The 14,993-nt window shown below is 41.7% G+C and overlaps 1 protein-coding gene across 5 annotated transcripts in view; it reads left to right on the forward strand.

The window, feature by feature from the left end:
- PSEN1 (presenilin 1) overlaps positions 1-14,993 on the forward strand; it is a 99,497-nt gene that overhangs the window by 57,815 nt on the left and 26,689 nt on the right. The gene's annotated exons all lie outside the window — the stretch shown is intronic.

The following is a 14,993-nucleotide window of genomic DNA, read 5'->3' on the forward strand; positions in this document are numbered from 1 at the left end:
TAGCTATAGTAACTTTTTCATTTGAAGATTTCAGCTGGGCATGGTAGCTCATGCCTGTAATCTCAGCACTTTGGGAGGCTGAGACGGGCAGATCACCTAAGCCCAGAGTTCAAGACTAGCCTGGGCAACATGGCAAAACCTCTTATCTACAGAAAATACAAAAATTAGCCAGGCCTGGTGGTGCACACCTGTAGTCCCAGCTACTTAGGAGGCGAGGTGGGAGGATCGATTGAGTCCAGGAGGTCAAGGCTGCAGTGAGCCATGATTGCATCACTGCATTCCAGCCTGGGTGATAGAACAAGACCTTGTCTCAAAACAAATTTGGTTTTTCAAGAATTTTGAGGTTTTGACAAGCTGGCCAATATGGTGAAACCCCATCTCTACTAAAAATACAAAAATTAGCTGAGTGTGGTGGTGTACCCCTGTAATCCCAGCTACTTGAGAGGCTGAGGCAGGAGAATTACTTGAATCCAGGAAGTGGAGGTTGCAGTGAGCCAAGATGGTACCACTGCACTCTAGCCTGGGTGACAGAGCGAGACTCTGTCTCAAAAAAAAAAAAGCACAAGCAGAGTGGTAGACACACAAAATGCTCAATTCATTTTTTAAATGATTTTTTTCCTTTATATCTTACTGCATAAGGTTTTTTCTTTTTTTTGAGACAAAGTCTTGCTGTGTCACCCAGGCTGGGGTGCAGTGGCGCAGTCATAGCTCACTGCAACCTTGAACTCCCGGGCTCATGTGATCCTCCCACTTCAGCCTCTCAAGTAGCTAGGACTACAGGTATGCACCACCATGCCTGACTAACTTTTTTATTTTTTGTAGAGAGAACGTCTCGCTATATTGCCTAGGCTGGTCTTGAACTCTTGGGCTCAAGCAATCCTCCTGCCTTGGCCTCTCAAGGTATTGGGATTATAGGTGTGAGCCACTGCATCTGGCCTCAGTTCACTTTTAAAATCAAAATTAGGTTACCTACTTTTTATCAGGTAATGTATAGAATTATTCTTTTAAAATAAAACCAATTTGGACAGTGCGAGATTCACATTCTGTCACCACCAGTGTGACATGGGTCCTGAACAGCTAGAACAGACTCCAGCCATTAACCCAGGCAGCTTTCAGGTACGTACTCTGTGGCTATTGCCCTGTATGAAAGTCAAAAAGTGATCCATTTTCAGAGATTAATATGTGACCACTTCTATATTATAAGGCCATGGCCATACTCTTTATTTTTCTTTTTGTTTTTTTCTTCCAAAGACAGGATCTCTCTCTGTCATCCACGCTAGAGTACAGTGGCATGAACATGGCTTACTGCAGCCTCAAACTCTTGTCCTGGGCTCAAACAATCCTCCCACCTCAGCCTCCAAAGTAGATAGAACTACAGGCATGCACTACCATGCCTAATTTAAAAAAAAAAAATTTTTTTTTTGCAGAGATGAGATCTCACTGTATTTCCCAGGCTTGTCTGGAACTCCTGGCCTCAAGCGATCCTCCCACCTTGGCCTCCCAAAGTGTTGGGATTAAAAGCATGAGCCACCATGCCTTGCCATACACTTTTTTTTTTTTTTTTTTTTTTGAGACGGAGTCTGGTTCTGTCACCCAGGCTGCAGTGCAGTGGCGCGATCTCGGCTCACTGCAAGCTTCACCTCCCAGGTTCATGCTATTCTCCTGCCTCAGCCTCCCAAGTAGCTGGGACAACAGGCATCTGCCACCACATCCAGCTAATTTTTTTGTATTTGTAGCAGAGACGGGGTTTCAACCGTGTTAGCCAGGATGATCTCGATCTCCTGACCTCATGATTCACCCGCCTCGGCCTCCCAAAGTGTTGGGATTACAGGCATGAGCCACCGTGCCCGGCCTGGCCATACAGTTTTATCACTATTTACATACTTACTAAAATGTTTGGTGGCCTGTAATAGGAAACATCATCCTCATTTGATTGACGAAGAAGTCTGAGGAAATAGGATTGAACTGGTTCTGTTCTTGTATTTGAGTAATCAGTTGTGGAACTGTGGAAGTCATATACCCTCTCTGACTTTTGTAATTACCTTATGTTGTATAGTACTTGATGGTTTGCAAAGTAACCATCTATTCTTGCTTAGCTGTGAGTAAGAATGCCAGGTCTGGAGACAGAATGTCTGGGTTCAAATTCTACTCATCACTTTTTTTTTTTCTTTTTTTTTGAGATAGAGTCTCGCTTTGTTGCCCAGGCTGGAGTGCAGTGGCGTGATCTCAGCTCGCTACAACCTCTACCTCCCGGGGTCAAGCGATTCTCCTGCCCTCAGCCTTCCGAGTAGCTAGGACTACAAGTGCGTACCACCATGCCCAGCTAATTTTTGTATTTTTTAGTAGAGACGGGGTTTCACCATGTTGGCCAGGCTGGTCTCAAACTCCTGACCTCAAGTGATCTGCCCACCTCAGCCTGCCAAAGTGCTGGGATTACAGGCGTGAGCCACTGCGCCTGGCCTACTCATCACTTACTAGCTATTTGACCACACAAGTTACTCAACTCCTATGTCAGTTATGAAGATTAAATTAAATGATCCATTTAATACAATAATACACTTAGAACAATGTCTATCAGTAAATTTTTTCTGTTTTTAAGAAAACAGGATCTCACTCTGTCTCCCAGGCTGGAGTGAAGTGGCACGATTATAGCTCACTGTAGCTTCAAAAGCCTGGGCTCAAGCAGTCCCGCCTGTCTCAGCCTAGCGAGTAGAATAAGACTACAGGCATAGGTTGGTGTTTGACCTCCTGGCCTCAAGCAGCCTCCCAAAGTGCTGAGATTACAGGCGTGAGCCACTTATACCCAGCCCAGTGTTATATTTTTATATAATCCTATGAAGTATCAAGGCAGTTATTATCCCTGTTTTACTGCTAAGAAACTTGAAGTTTACAGAGGTAAATTATTTGCCCAAACTTAAACTCTGATCTCAAATCTGAATCCCAAGTCCAATATTCTTTTTCACTATATTACAATATTTTTACCATCACCCCTCCATTCTGTCTGCACATCATACCAAATGAGTATCTCTACAGAGCTTTGAGTTCCTTTTAAACAAAAGAGATTTTTGTACCCAATGTTTAGAGTAGTGATGCTTGGCTCCATTTTTACAAGGTTTCAAGATTTAATTTGTCAAAGTTCTGAAATTTTCAAAGCAAAAGCAATTTTAATTTAATTGCTCTAAAAAATAAGCAGGTTTATCATTTAGCAATTCTTTAAGGGAGAGTATATCATAAAACTGAAATAGTACTGAATGTGGCAGAGTCAAGTTGAAAATCTCATTACTTCAGAGCAGGGCAGACTTCTCATTCAAACAAATTGAAGTAGAAGTGGTGAGAGTAGAGGTTTCTTTTGTGTATGTGTGTTTTATTACTGTACTATATTATATTATAGTTCTGTATATACTATATTATATTGTACATATATTATTATACAAAGAGACATGACCACTTCGAGGCATGAATTTTTTTTTTTTTTTTTTTTTGAGACAGGGTCTTACTCTGTAACCTAGGCAGTGGCGCCATCTTGGCTCACTGCAACCTCCACCTCCAGGGCTCAAGCAATCCTCCCACCTCAGCTTCCTGAGTAGCTGGGACTATAGGCACCTGCCACCATGAGCTGCTAATTTTTTTGTATTTTTGGTAGAGGATGGGGTTTTGCCATCTAGGTCAGGCTGGTCTCAAACTCCTGAGCATGAGCGATCTAACCGCCTCAGCCTCCCCAAAGGTGCTGGAATTACAAGCATAAGCCACTGTGCCCCAGCAAGACATGAATTTTAAAATGTAAATGCTTCTAAGTGACAATAATGTCAACACAAGCTATCAATTCTTCCTTTACAAGTTTAGCTATACCTGTTTTATATTTTTTCAGTGTTTAAAATTATTTTTATATTTTCATATTCTGAATTTTCTTTCTTTTTTTTTTTTTTTGAGATGCAGTCTCGCTGTATTGCCCAGGCTGGAGTGCAGTGGCGCGATCTCGGCTCACTGCAAGCTCCGCTTCCCGGGTTCACGCCATTCTCCTGCCTCAGCCTCCCGAGTAGCTGGGACTAACAGGCGCCTACCACCACACCCAGCTAATTTTTTGTATTTTTAGTAGAGACGGGGTTTCACCGTGTTAGCCAGGATGGTCTTGATCTCCTGACCTCGTGATCTGCCCACCTCGGCCTCCCAAAGTGCTGGGATTACAGGCATGAGCCACTGCGCCCGGCCTATATTCCTGAAATTTTCATGACAGAAAATGAAAGAAAAAGTGCAGTTGATGGAAAGAAATGGTGGTATAATAAACAGGAATAACAGGCATATTGTTTTCCTCTCTGATTTATTATTTTTGTAAAATAAGCTACTTTTCAGCACCACATATGTTCTGAGACCTGAATATTTGTGACCAAAGAGTAAAGAAGTAATAAACTTTATCTTGCGAAGAGTTATTATTTTGTTTTTATTTAAATTTACTGCCCCTCTACTTCAAGTATTTCTCAGTAGTACGTAATACTGCTTTTTAAAAAGGAGAAGGGATGAATTTCTTTCTACTCTGCTCTTCATATTTTGAAAAGTTCAGTCAAATCCCCCTTTATTAAATTCATCTCGGAGTAGTCTTTTTATTTATAGTTCATATCCGTGATTAGAAGTGACTTCTCCCTGTTTCTGCTCACTGTTAGTTGACAACTGCTTAAAATAGTCTATCTCAATCATTATCTCTGCCAGCTTTCCTTTAAACTGGGAAGACTTATTCCTATAACCCCAGTAATGATACACTGTACACTAAGCAAAACAGCAGTCAAACCCAAATGAAATTTTTACAGATGTTCTGTGTGGTTTTATTTTGTTTAGGTTGTCCCCTACCCCCACCAGTTCACCGCATTTTATTTCATATTCATTCAACATCTTTTTGTGTAAAAAGAGACAAAAAACATTAAACTTTTTTCCCTCGTTTAATTCCTCCCTAACACCCATTTACCAGTTTAGCCCATACATTTTATCAAATGTCTTTTCTGTTTTTCTAGATTTTAGTGGCTTGTTTTGGTCCGAAAGGTCCACTTCGTATGCTGGTTGAAACAGCTCAGGAGAGAAATGAAACGGCTTTTCCAGCTCTCATTACTCCTGTAAGTATTTGAGAATTGATATTGAATTAGTAATCAGTGGTAGAAATTTATATGGAACCTGAAGCCACACGTAACTATGGCACTACATTTTCGTGGTACATTGTTCACTCATCTATAAATGCACAGCATTCCCTGAACTCCTGCAGATCTCTTTGTTTCCTTGCAAACAACATTGTCTTACTACCTGATGTTGATTAAGAGAGTTTTTCTATATCAATAGAAAGGAAAGAAAATATTTAGATATTGGGGAACCAGCATTCCATTTTAAAACCCTGTTAGGAAGTTAATGATTAGGGCCAAGCTCAAGGATTTCTTTGAGTGACTGGTTTAGATGTCTTTCTGCTATTCGTGATCACTGGGGAACTGAGATTGTTGAGTGGAAGGGTAATGTGAGCACGAAGCCGTGCCTTTGTAAGCTGGCAGCACACTGTGTGGAGATGAATTGGTGGGGTGGACACTGGAGATCATGAGAGGCAATCAAGCATAATTAAGATGATATTGCCATGATCTAGGTGGAAGTAATGGGGGTGTTGAATTATGGTAGTGGCAGTAGCAATCAAGGGAAAGAGTTGATGAGAGGAATTCAAGAAGTGGAATCAATAGTTCTAGCAACCGAGGAGAGAATTTGTAAGCTTGAAGGAAAGGTGATGAAGAAAAAATGCCTTTTCCTCTCTGTTTTCTGGTTGTTGTTGTTGAGATAGGGGTCTACCTCCACCCAGGCCCTAGGAGTACAGTCCATGGTGGAATCATGGGGCTCATCTGGCAGCCTCGGATCCTCTCCAGTCTCAGGTGATCCCACCGCACCTCAGCCCTCCCGAGTAGCTTGTGACTTACAGGCACGCGCTACAGCCCTGGCTAAATCTTTGTGTTTTACTGTGAGACAGGGTTTTGCCATGTTGCCAGGCTGGTCTTGACTCCTGGGCTTAAGCGATCTCCTGCCTTTGACTTCCAAAGTGCTTGTTACAGTGTGAGCCACACGCTGGCCATGTTTCCTTGTGTGAGGATCTGTTTAGTTTTATATCTTTCTGTGGCTCATATCTAATTTAGTTGACAGTACCTGTGGGTCACTTGAGATAGACATTGCTAGCCAGAAGTTTAGAAAATGAAATGCTAGAGCTTGGGAAAAAGTTGATATTTGAGATAGAGACTTGAAGAACATTAGCAGGAGGTGGTAGTTTAAGCCCCTGGGAGCTGGCGAGCAATTCAAATAAAAGCAGAAGAGAAGAGGAAGACAAGGGGTCAAACCTGTGTCAACTACTGTGGTTTAGAGAATGAGACAATGAAGAAGAGGATACTACAGGAAGTAGAAGAAAATACTAGAAAATCGGGCAAGCCAGTATTTTTTCAACTTAACAATATCATTACTGTTTTTTGAATGTCAGCACATGAAATGGCTGCATAGTGGTTCTCTTACATAGATATTCAAGTGGTGGGTATCCTCATTAATAGACCATTTAGATCATTTTCCGTTTATTTTCTATCACAGACAGCACTTACAGAGTGCATCATGAACTTATGAATATTATAAAATGTATTCTTAGAGTAGAATTGCTAAAGTGAAAGGATGTATTTAATTTTGATAATTTGCCATATTGCCTCCTAAAAAAGCTGTGCCTGTTTACATTCCCTTCAGTAATATGAAAGTATCAATTTCCTTACCCCTGTTGGTGTTTTGGTTTTGTTTTTGTTTTGTTTTGGAGACTGAGTCTCGCTCTGTCATGCAGGCCTGGAGTGCAGTGGTGGCAATCTCGGCTCCACTGCAACCTCCGCCTCCCAGGTTCAAGCAGTTCTCCTGGCCTCAGCCTCTGGAGTGGCTGGGATTACAGCGTGTGCCACCCGCCCAGCTAATTTTTTGTATTTTTAGTAAGAGCCAACGGTTTCACCCAACGTTGACCAGGCTGGGTCCTCGAACTCCTGAACTTCAGGTGATCCGCCTGCCTGGGCTCCCAAAATGCTAGGATTATAGCTGTGAGCCACCCATGCCCGGCCACCGCTTTGTTAATACTTGCCTGTGTCTGTGCATACAATGCATGTGGTGTGTTCTGAGACAGAAAGAGATCTAATAGGCAAAAAAATAACATCTTGTTTAATTTTTTATTGTTTGTCTAATGCTTTGGGTTGATTTTTTGAACTTTTTTTCATGTGTTTTCTTAGCTACAGATCTGAATTTACTTTGTAACTGGCTTGGTATAATCTTTTTCATATTTGTGAAATTAATCTTTTTTTTTTTCCTTGTGAGACAGAGTCTCTCTCTGTCCACCCAGGCTGGAGTACAGTGGTGCAATCTCAACTCACTGCAACCTCCGTCTCCCAGGTTCAAGCAATTCTCCTCCCTCAGCCTCCCAAGTAGCTGGAATTACAGGCGCATGCCACCACGCCTGGCTAATTTTTGTATTTTTAGTAGAGACGGGATTTCACCATGTTGGCCCAGGCTGGTCTCAAGCGATGCACCTGCCTCGGCCTCCCAAAGCATTAGGATTACAGGCGGTGAGCCACTGCTCCCAGCCCTGTAAAATTAATCTTAATTATACAAGTAACCTTCATTGTCCTTGAAAAAGGATAAAAATTACAGATAAAAATAAATTCATAGTAACTATCATCTCTAGTCTTAATGCCTTATCAAGATACTTACCCCTGTTTCAGTTTGATGTATATCCTTGTAGATTTTTTTGCCAATTTTCTGTTGAGTTACTGGAAAAGCAATTTCAAGAAGGAGAGGGCTGGGCATGGTGGCTCACGCCTGTAATCCCAGCACTCTGGGAGGCCTAGGTGGGCGGATCACTTGAGGTCAGGAGTTTGAGACCAGCCTGGCCAACGTGGTGAAACTCTGTCTTTACTAAAAATATAAAATCAGCTAGGGTGTTGTGGCGCACGCTTGTAATCCCAGTTATTTGGGAGGCTGAGGTGAGGATCACTTGAACCCAGGAGGTGGAGGCTGCAGTGAGCCATGATCGTGACACTGCACTCCAGCCTGAGTGACAGCAAGGCTTCATCCCCACCCTCCCAAAAAAAGAGAGTATCATTTTTTATAAAGAAGTCAAAGGTAATGAGGATAAGTAAACCAGACAGTATTTGCTAAGATGTCATTAGTGACATTGAAGAGAGCAATTTCAGTAGAGTGATAGAACCAGAAGCAGTACTCCAAAGGGAAGGTGCATATGTGGCATGCATGTCTCTGTGTTTTGCCAGTGCTGGCATGGAAGTGATGGTGTAGGCAGAGAATGGGTAGTGAAGAAGGAGAGGTATAGTAAATGTCATGCATTACATCTAAGATTCCTGTCTCACAGGCAGAGAGGTTGGTGACCTGACAGGAGAAGAGGTTTCAGGAAAGGTGTTTCAAGGAGAGGGAAGATTCAATTTTATTTTATTTTATTTTATTTTTGAAACAGAGTCTTCTGTGTTGCTCGGGCTGGAGTGCAGTGGCGTGATCTTGGCTCACTGCAACCCCCGCCTTTCGGGTCAAGAGATTGTCCTGTCTCAGCCTCCGGAGTAGCTGGGATTATAGGCACCCACCACCACATCCGGTTAATGTTTATATTTTTAGTAGAGTTGGGGTTTCGCCACATTGGCCAGGCTGGCCTTGAACTCCCCACCTCAAGTGATCCACCTGCCTCAGCCTCCCAAAGTGCTGGGATTACAGATGTGAGCCACTGTGCCCGATGTGTTTTATTTTGAGGTGAGTCTTTCTCTGTTGCCCAGGCTGGAGTGCAGTGGTGCAATCTCAGCTCACTGCAACCTCCGTCTCCTGGGTTCAAGCAATTCTCCTGCCTCAGCCTCCCAAGTAGTTGAGATTACAAGCATGCGCCACTATGCCTGGCTAATTTTTTTTTCTTCCATATTTTTAGTTGAGCCACAGGTTGGGAGAAGGGAAAATACATTCTACTCCAAAGTGAGTCCAGGCAAAAGTGTGAGTACAGGGATGGGTGAGGAATTAGGACCAGACTTTCAGTCTGCGGCAACATAAACATGTATGTTAATTTAATACTCAGAAAGAAGCATTTACTTTGTTTTAAAATATCTATCACATATAATTTTTTTTTTTTTTTTTGAGACGGAGTCTCGCTCTGTTGCCCAGGCTGGAGTTCAGTGGTGTGATTTCGACTCACTGCAAGCTCCACCTCCGGGTTCACGCCATTCTCCTGCCTCGGCCTCCCGAGTAGCTGGGAATACAGGTGCCTGCCACCACGCCCGCTAATTTTTTGTATTTTTTGGTAGAGACAGGGTTTCACCATGTTAGCCAGGATGGTCTCGATCTCCTGACCTTGTAATCTGCCCGCCTTGGCCTCCCAAGTGCTTGGGATTACAGGCATGAGCCACTGCGCCCAGCCCTATCATATATATATTTTTAAAACTCACGTCTGTGCTCGCTTTAGCAGCACATAATGGTAAAATTGAATGATACAGATGATTTGCATGTATTTTTTAAAAAGCTCTCCAGTCTATTTAATGACCACAGAACATGAGACATTCTGAGATATTTTAGAAACAGTTCAAACATATGTGGGAAAATAGGAGTATAAACCCTTACCTCCTGTGTAGATCAGGTAGATTCAAGATTGCATCTGTTCTTTTGTAATACTAAATGTCTGTGAAGATTTGAGGATTTTTATATAAATCATTGAGTTTGAGAGGTTTTGTTTTTTTGTTTTTGAGATGGAGTTTCAACTCTTGTTGCCCAGGCTGAAGTGCAATGGCACAATCTCAGCTCACTGCAACCTCCGCCTCCTGGGTTCAAGCGATTCTCCCTGCCTCGGCCTCCTGAGTATCTGGGATTACAGACACCTGCCACCACGCCCGGCTAATTTTTTGTATATTTAGTAGAGATGGGGTTTTTACCATGTTGGCCAGGCTGGTCTCGAACTTGTGACCTCAGGTGATCTACCCGCCTCACCCTCCCAAAGTGCTGGGATACAGGCATGAGCCACCACACCGGCCTTTGTTTTGTTTTTCAACAGAATGTAAGAATTTTTCTTACATTTTTCTTACATTTTTAACAGAATGTAAGAAAAACAGCAATGCCCAATGAGTACTTTTTCCCTGAAGTGGATATAAGCATGAATATAAAAAGTTTAAATCAGTCATCCTGGCTATTTTTTTCTCTAAAAAATCAATAATTCTTTTATGCATTTTAATACTGTCTCCCAGTTAAGGGTATTCAGTATGCAAAATGCTCTTACTGACAGGAAATGTATGAGCATTTTTGTTTTTTACTTCTGTCGTTTGACAGAAAAAATATACACCTACTCTTTGAGCTAATTTTTTCTTACCTAGTGTCATTAGTAGAAGTTGGTTCACTCTGGGAGCCTTAACTAGAAGGGAAACTACAATTCCTTGAGGTAGATCATTTTATCTAAAACTTTTTGAATTTCATATCAGTTGGGGGTGGTATATTATGTTAATGTTTTAAATCTGCATATTTTCCAGCCGGGCATGACTATAAATACCAGGACTTTGGGAGGTAGAGGCAGGAGGATTGCTTGAGCCAGGAATTCCAAGACCAGCCTAGGCTACATTGAAAAAAATATCTTTTTCTTTTTTTTTTTTTTTTTGAGACAGAGTTTTCGCTGTCATTGCCCAGGCTGGAGTGCAATGGCACGATCTCGGCTCACCACAGCCTCCACCTCCCAGATTCAAGCAATTCTCCTGCCTCAGCCTCCCGAGTCGCCGGGATTATAGATATGCACCACCACAATGGGCAAATTTTGTATTTTAGTAGAGACAGGGTTTCTCCATGTTGGTCAGGCTGGTCTTGAACTCCTGACCTCAGGTATCCACCCACCTCAGACTCCCAAAGTGCTGGGATTACGGGTGTGAGCCAACCGTGCCTGGCCTTTTTTTTTTTTTTTTAGTTTAAACAAGAAATCTGCTTATTTTCCTATTGATCTAAGGTGTTTGTGTTAAGGTGGAGGAAAAGTGATTTTTTAAAAAAATATTATTTTAGACTATTTAGAAATATGCTATTTAATGATAATTAACATGGGGTTAGCAAACTCTGCTTGAAGCCAAATGTGGCCCATGGCTTGTTTTTGTACAGCTTTATAAAGCTAAAAATGCTTTTACATTAAAAAAAAAAAAAAAAAAGAACAAGGAAGAATATGTGACACACAAACCTGAAATGTTTACTCCCTGGCCATTTACAGAAAAAGTTAGCTGGCCATTGATTTTCATGATACTATTAACTGCTAAAACAAAGGGGCTTGTAGCTATATTTTTCATACTTGCATAAAGAAAGAAAACCTAATAAATGGCTGGTGCCTTCCATTTCCAAAAGGCTATAGAAATCCATAAACAGGCTGGGTGCAGTGGGCTCATGCCTGTAATCCTAGCACTTTGGGAGGCTGGAGGCGGGAGGATTGCTTGAGCCCAGGAGTTTGAGTCCAGCCTGGGCAACATAGTGAGACCCTGTTTTTAGAAAAAATGAAGATAAAAAACTAATCCATAAACCTCATACTTGGTGGTTGCCCTTCAGTTTTTCTTCTTTAGATCTGGATTTAGTTAAACAGTGTATTGCCTGCTTGGTTTCTGTTAACTTTTGATCATTTGGTTAGGTTATCCTATAATGAAACTTGGTTGACCTCAGAAATAACAAGGTGGTCGTTCAACTTCTTTGATTGTGTATTTCTTTCATAAGTTCTGCAAGAAGCCTGAGTATTAGAAACATAGATAAAATTATAGTGATAAAAAGCCAGAGAGACATAAATGCCAAGTATCTTGTTTAAAATTACTGTGACCAGGCCAGGCACGGTGGTTCACGCCTGTAATCCCAGCACTTTGGGAGGCCGAGGCGGGCGGATCACGAGGTCAGGAGATCGAGACCATCCTGGCTAACACAGTGAAACCCCGTCTCTACTAAAAAAAATACAAAAAATTAGCCGGGTGTGGTGGCGGGTGCCTGTAGTCCCAGCTACTTGGGAGGCTGAGGCAGGAGAATGGCATGAACCCGGGAGGCGGAGCTTGCAGTGAGCTGAGATCGTGCCACTGTACTCCAGCCTAGGCGACAGAGCAAGACTCCGTCTCAAAAAAAAAAAAAAAAAAAAAAAAAAATTAACTGTGACCAGATTGGACTCAGCTTGCTGCTGGCATTTGTTTACCGCCATAACCCCATATGTCATGTGTTTGCTTATATGTACTTTTGTGTTATTGTTGGTGTATCTTCAGGATAAGTTCCAAAATGTAATATTGCTGGGTTAAAGAGTTAATGCACATGTAGTTTTATTAGATGTTACCAAATTTCCCTCCAATGGGGATTATACCATTTTTCATTCCTGCCTGAAATATATGAGAGAAGCACCATTTTAAAGTTTTCACATTGTCTCTGAACTAAAATGTGGTAGAGATGCACATGTGTATGTCTAGATCTGGATTGATATATTGATATACCTGTATTTTTGTAGAAGGGGCACAGAGGAGGCCACTTGACTATCCCTATTATGTTTATTGCTTTTAATGTTTTTTCTCACTCCAAGTTTAAAACATGGTTTGGCATTATTGAACATTCTAAAAGTGAGACATAATATGAAGGAAATTTATTCTGTGCATCTTTTGAATTATAATCACCATCTGAAGCTTTTGTGAGCTCCAGTTTGTCCTGGAATTTAGGATATTCAACTAGTCCAGCTATTGTTTCAGTGGAATCTTGCTGGCCTGAACAGTTTTCCTTCTGGTTACTTTTCAGGGACTAAAAATGGTGATGAAGAGTTTTGTGATAGCAGGTGCAGTTTGAGTACTACAGCAAACCTTCAGTTTCAGAACTTTTTCTCTTACCTGCTAAAACCAAAGAGAACCTTTTTTTATTTTTACTTCTGATTGTTGAACAGTCTTAAGGCAGCATTAGGAAGACTGGCGATTTGTGTGGAGAAATGATGGCTTGTTGTTGTCTATGCATACTTTGTGTGTCCAGTGCTTACCTGGAATTTTGTCTTTCTCAACAGCAACAATGGTGTGGTTGGTGAATATGGCAGAAGGAGACCCGGAAGCTCAAAGGAGAGTATCCAAAAATTCCAAGTATAATGCAGAAAGTAGGTAACTTTTATTAGATAATATCTTGGTTTTTCAGGGTCACCGTTATAAGCTAACAGTATAGCAATGTTTTTATCGTCTTTCTTTGGTCATAGACTCCTTTGAGAATCTCTTGAAAACTATAGTAATGCCCAGTAAATACACAGATAAATATTTAAGGAGTTCAGATGCTCAAAACCCAACAATACAGTCAAAGCACCCTAGGTTAAGACACCTCCCATTAAATACAGAATACCAGCATGGAAAGGTTCAGGTTGAGGCTATGATTTTGTTTTTTGTTTTTGTTTGTTTTTTAGAAGTCATGATTTTAAAAAGAAAAAATAAACTCTTTCCAAACATGTAAAAGTAAGAACCTCCTAAAAGAAACAAAAAAGAAACGGACAATAAAGGAAAAATAAGTAAACAAAAAAAGCAAAATATAAACAACATAAAAATGAGAACTTCTTGTCTAACATGGCCAGAGTAACTGAAATATGATTTGAGATGTGCTGATGTTTATACTGAGAAGATTGAATATTCTAGGTGGATATGACTTTTTAGAAGAGGATAAGAATGACTTAGGATGAGCTGGGTGCAGTGATGTGTGCCTGTAGTCCCGGCCACATGGCCAAGGCAAGAGGATCACTTGAGCCAAGGAGTTCCGGATTACCCTGGGCAACTTACTGAGACCTTACCTCAAAAATAATAATAATAATGAATAATAATAATGACTTAGGATAAGAGAGTGAAAGGCCCTTTAAGAATACTACAGAACATATTAAGGAGAACACAAGTTAGAAGTTGTTATTAGATGGAGTTGAGGGGGAGCTTTCATTCAATTTTCTGGAATGGAGGCTTCCTTCCCACACACACTTAACAAAAAAAAGAAAGGGTTGAGGAATAACAGCACAATATAAATAGTTTTTTTAAAAAAAAAGCTAACTTTTTGAAAGAGAAACAAAAGAGGGCTAACTTTTATGAGGAATCTGAAAAACAACAGGCACAGTAAATATTGGTGAGGAAAAAAGGCCTTAATTGAGTTGCTGTTTGTCAGGAAAGGGAGAGTTTATGTTTTATAAAGCCAGGAAATCTACAGAGTTAGCATTTGGGCAACTGCAAGGAAGATAATTTGAACCAGGAATTCCTATTTGGAACGCAGAGATGTCAGTCTTTATTATACAGTAAGCAAGGCAGCAGAACAAAGTCATGTTAGACTCTCACGGGATCCTTAGGGTGTTACTTTGCTAGCCAGAAACCTCTGTGGCTGGTGGCACCTTTGCCTGAGATTTGCTCAGGCCCACTAGGCTCATTCCACCTACTCAGCCTAGCTGGCTATGCTTGGCTTTCACTACCAGCTGGACCCCATGCCTGCCAAAGGCAAGCCAGGCATGGAGCAGCAAGGAGTGCGTGAGCAAGTGAGTGCAGGGTCCAGCCACTGCACACAGCCAGGCATGCTGGCTGCAGCAGGGCAGGTGGCTGCAGCAGGGCAGGTAGCTGCAGGTACTGGCTCCCTGCTGCAGCTAGACCAGGCATTACCTAAGTGGCTTCCACTGCAGGCTACTACCACTAGTAAACCTGATAGAAAAGAAAGAAATATACTGGAAAGAATTGCCACAAGCCTGACTCTTGTGTTAACCTTGTGTTAACCTGGGGAACACGGGGCACCCAGAAGCTTGGAGATGCCAGGAACTGCAGAACCCTAAAGAGGGGGTCACAGCCCTGGCTTAGGGAACTCCTGAGTCTGGACTCCCCAAAGGGCCGCATCTCTTCACTTCTTCTCTCTTCTCTCCTTCTCATCACCTGCAACATGGCAAGCGGGGGGCACGTTTCAGCCCTGTTTGTCTTACGGTTCTTTCAATCCTGCCATTCAACGGGTCCCAAGTTCTTGTCCTG

Source organism: Nomascus leucogenys, chromosome 1a, assembly GCF_006542625.1.
Source record: "Nomascus leucogenys isolate Asia chromosome 1a, Asia_NLE_v1, whole genome shotgun sequence".
NCBI lineage: Eukaryota > Metazoa > Chordata > Mammalia > Primates > Hylobatidae > Nomascus > Nomascus leucogenys.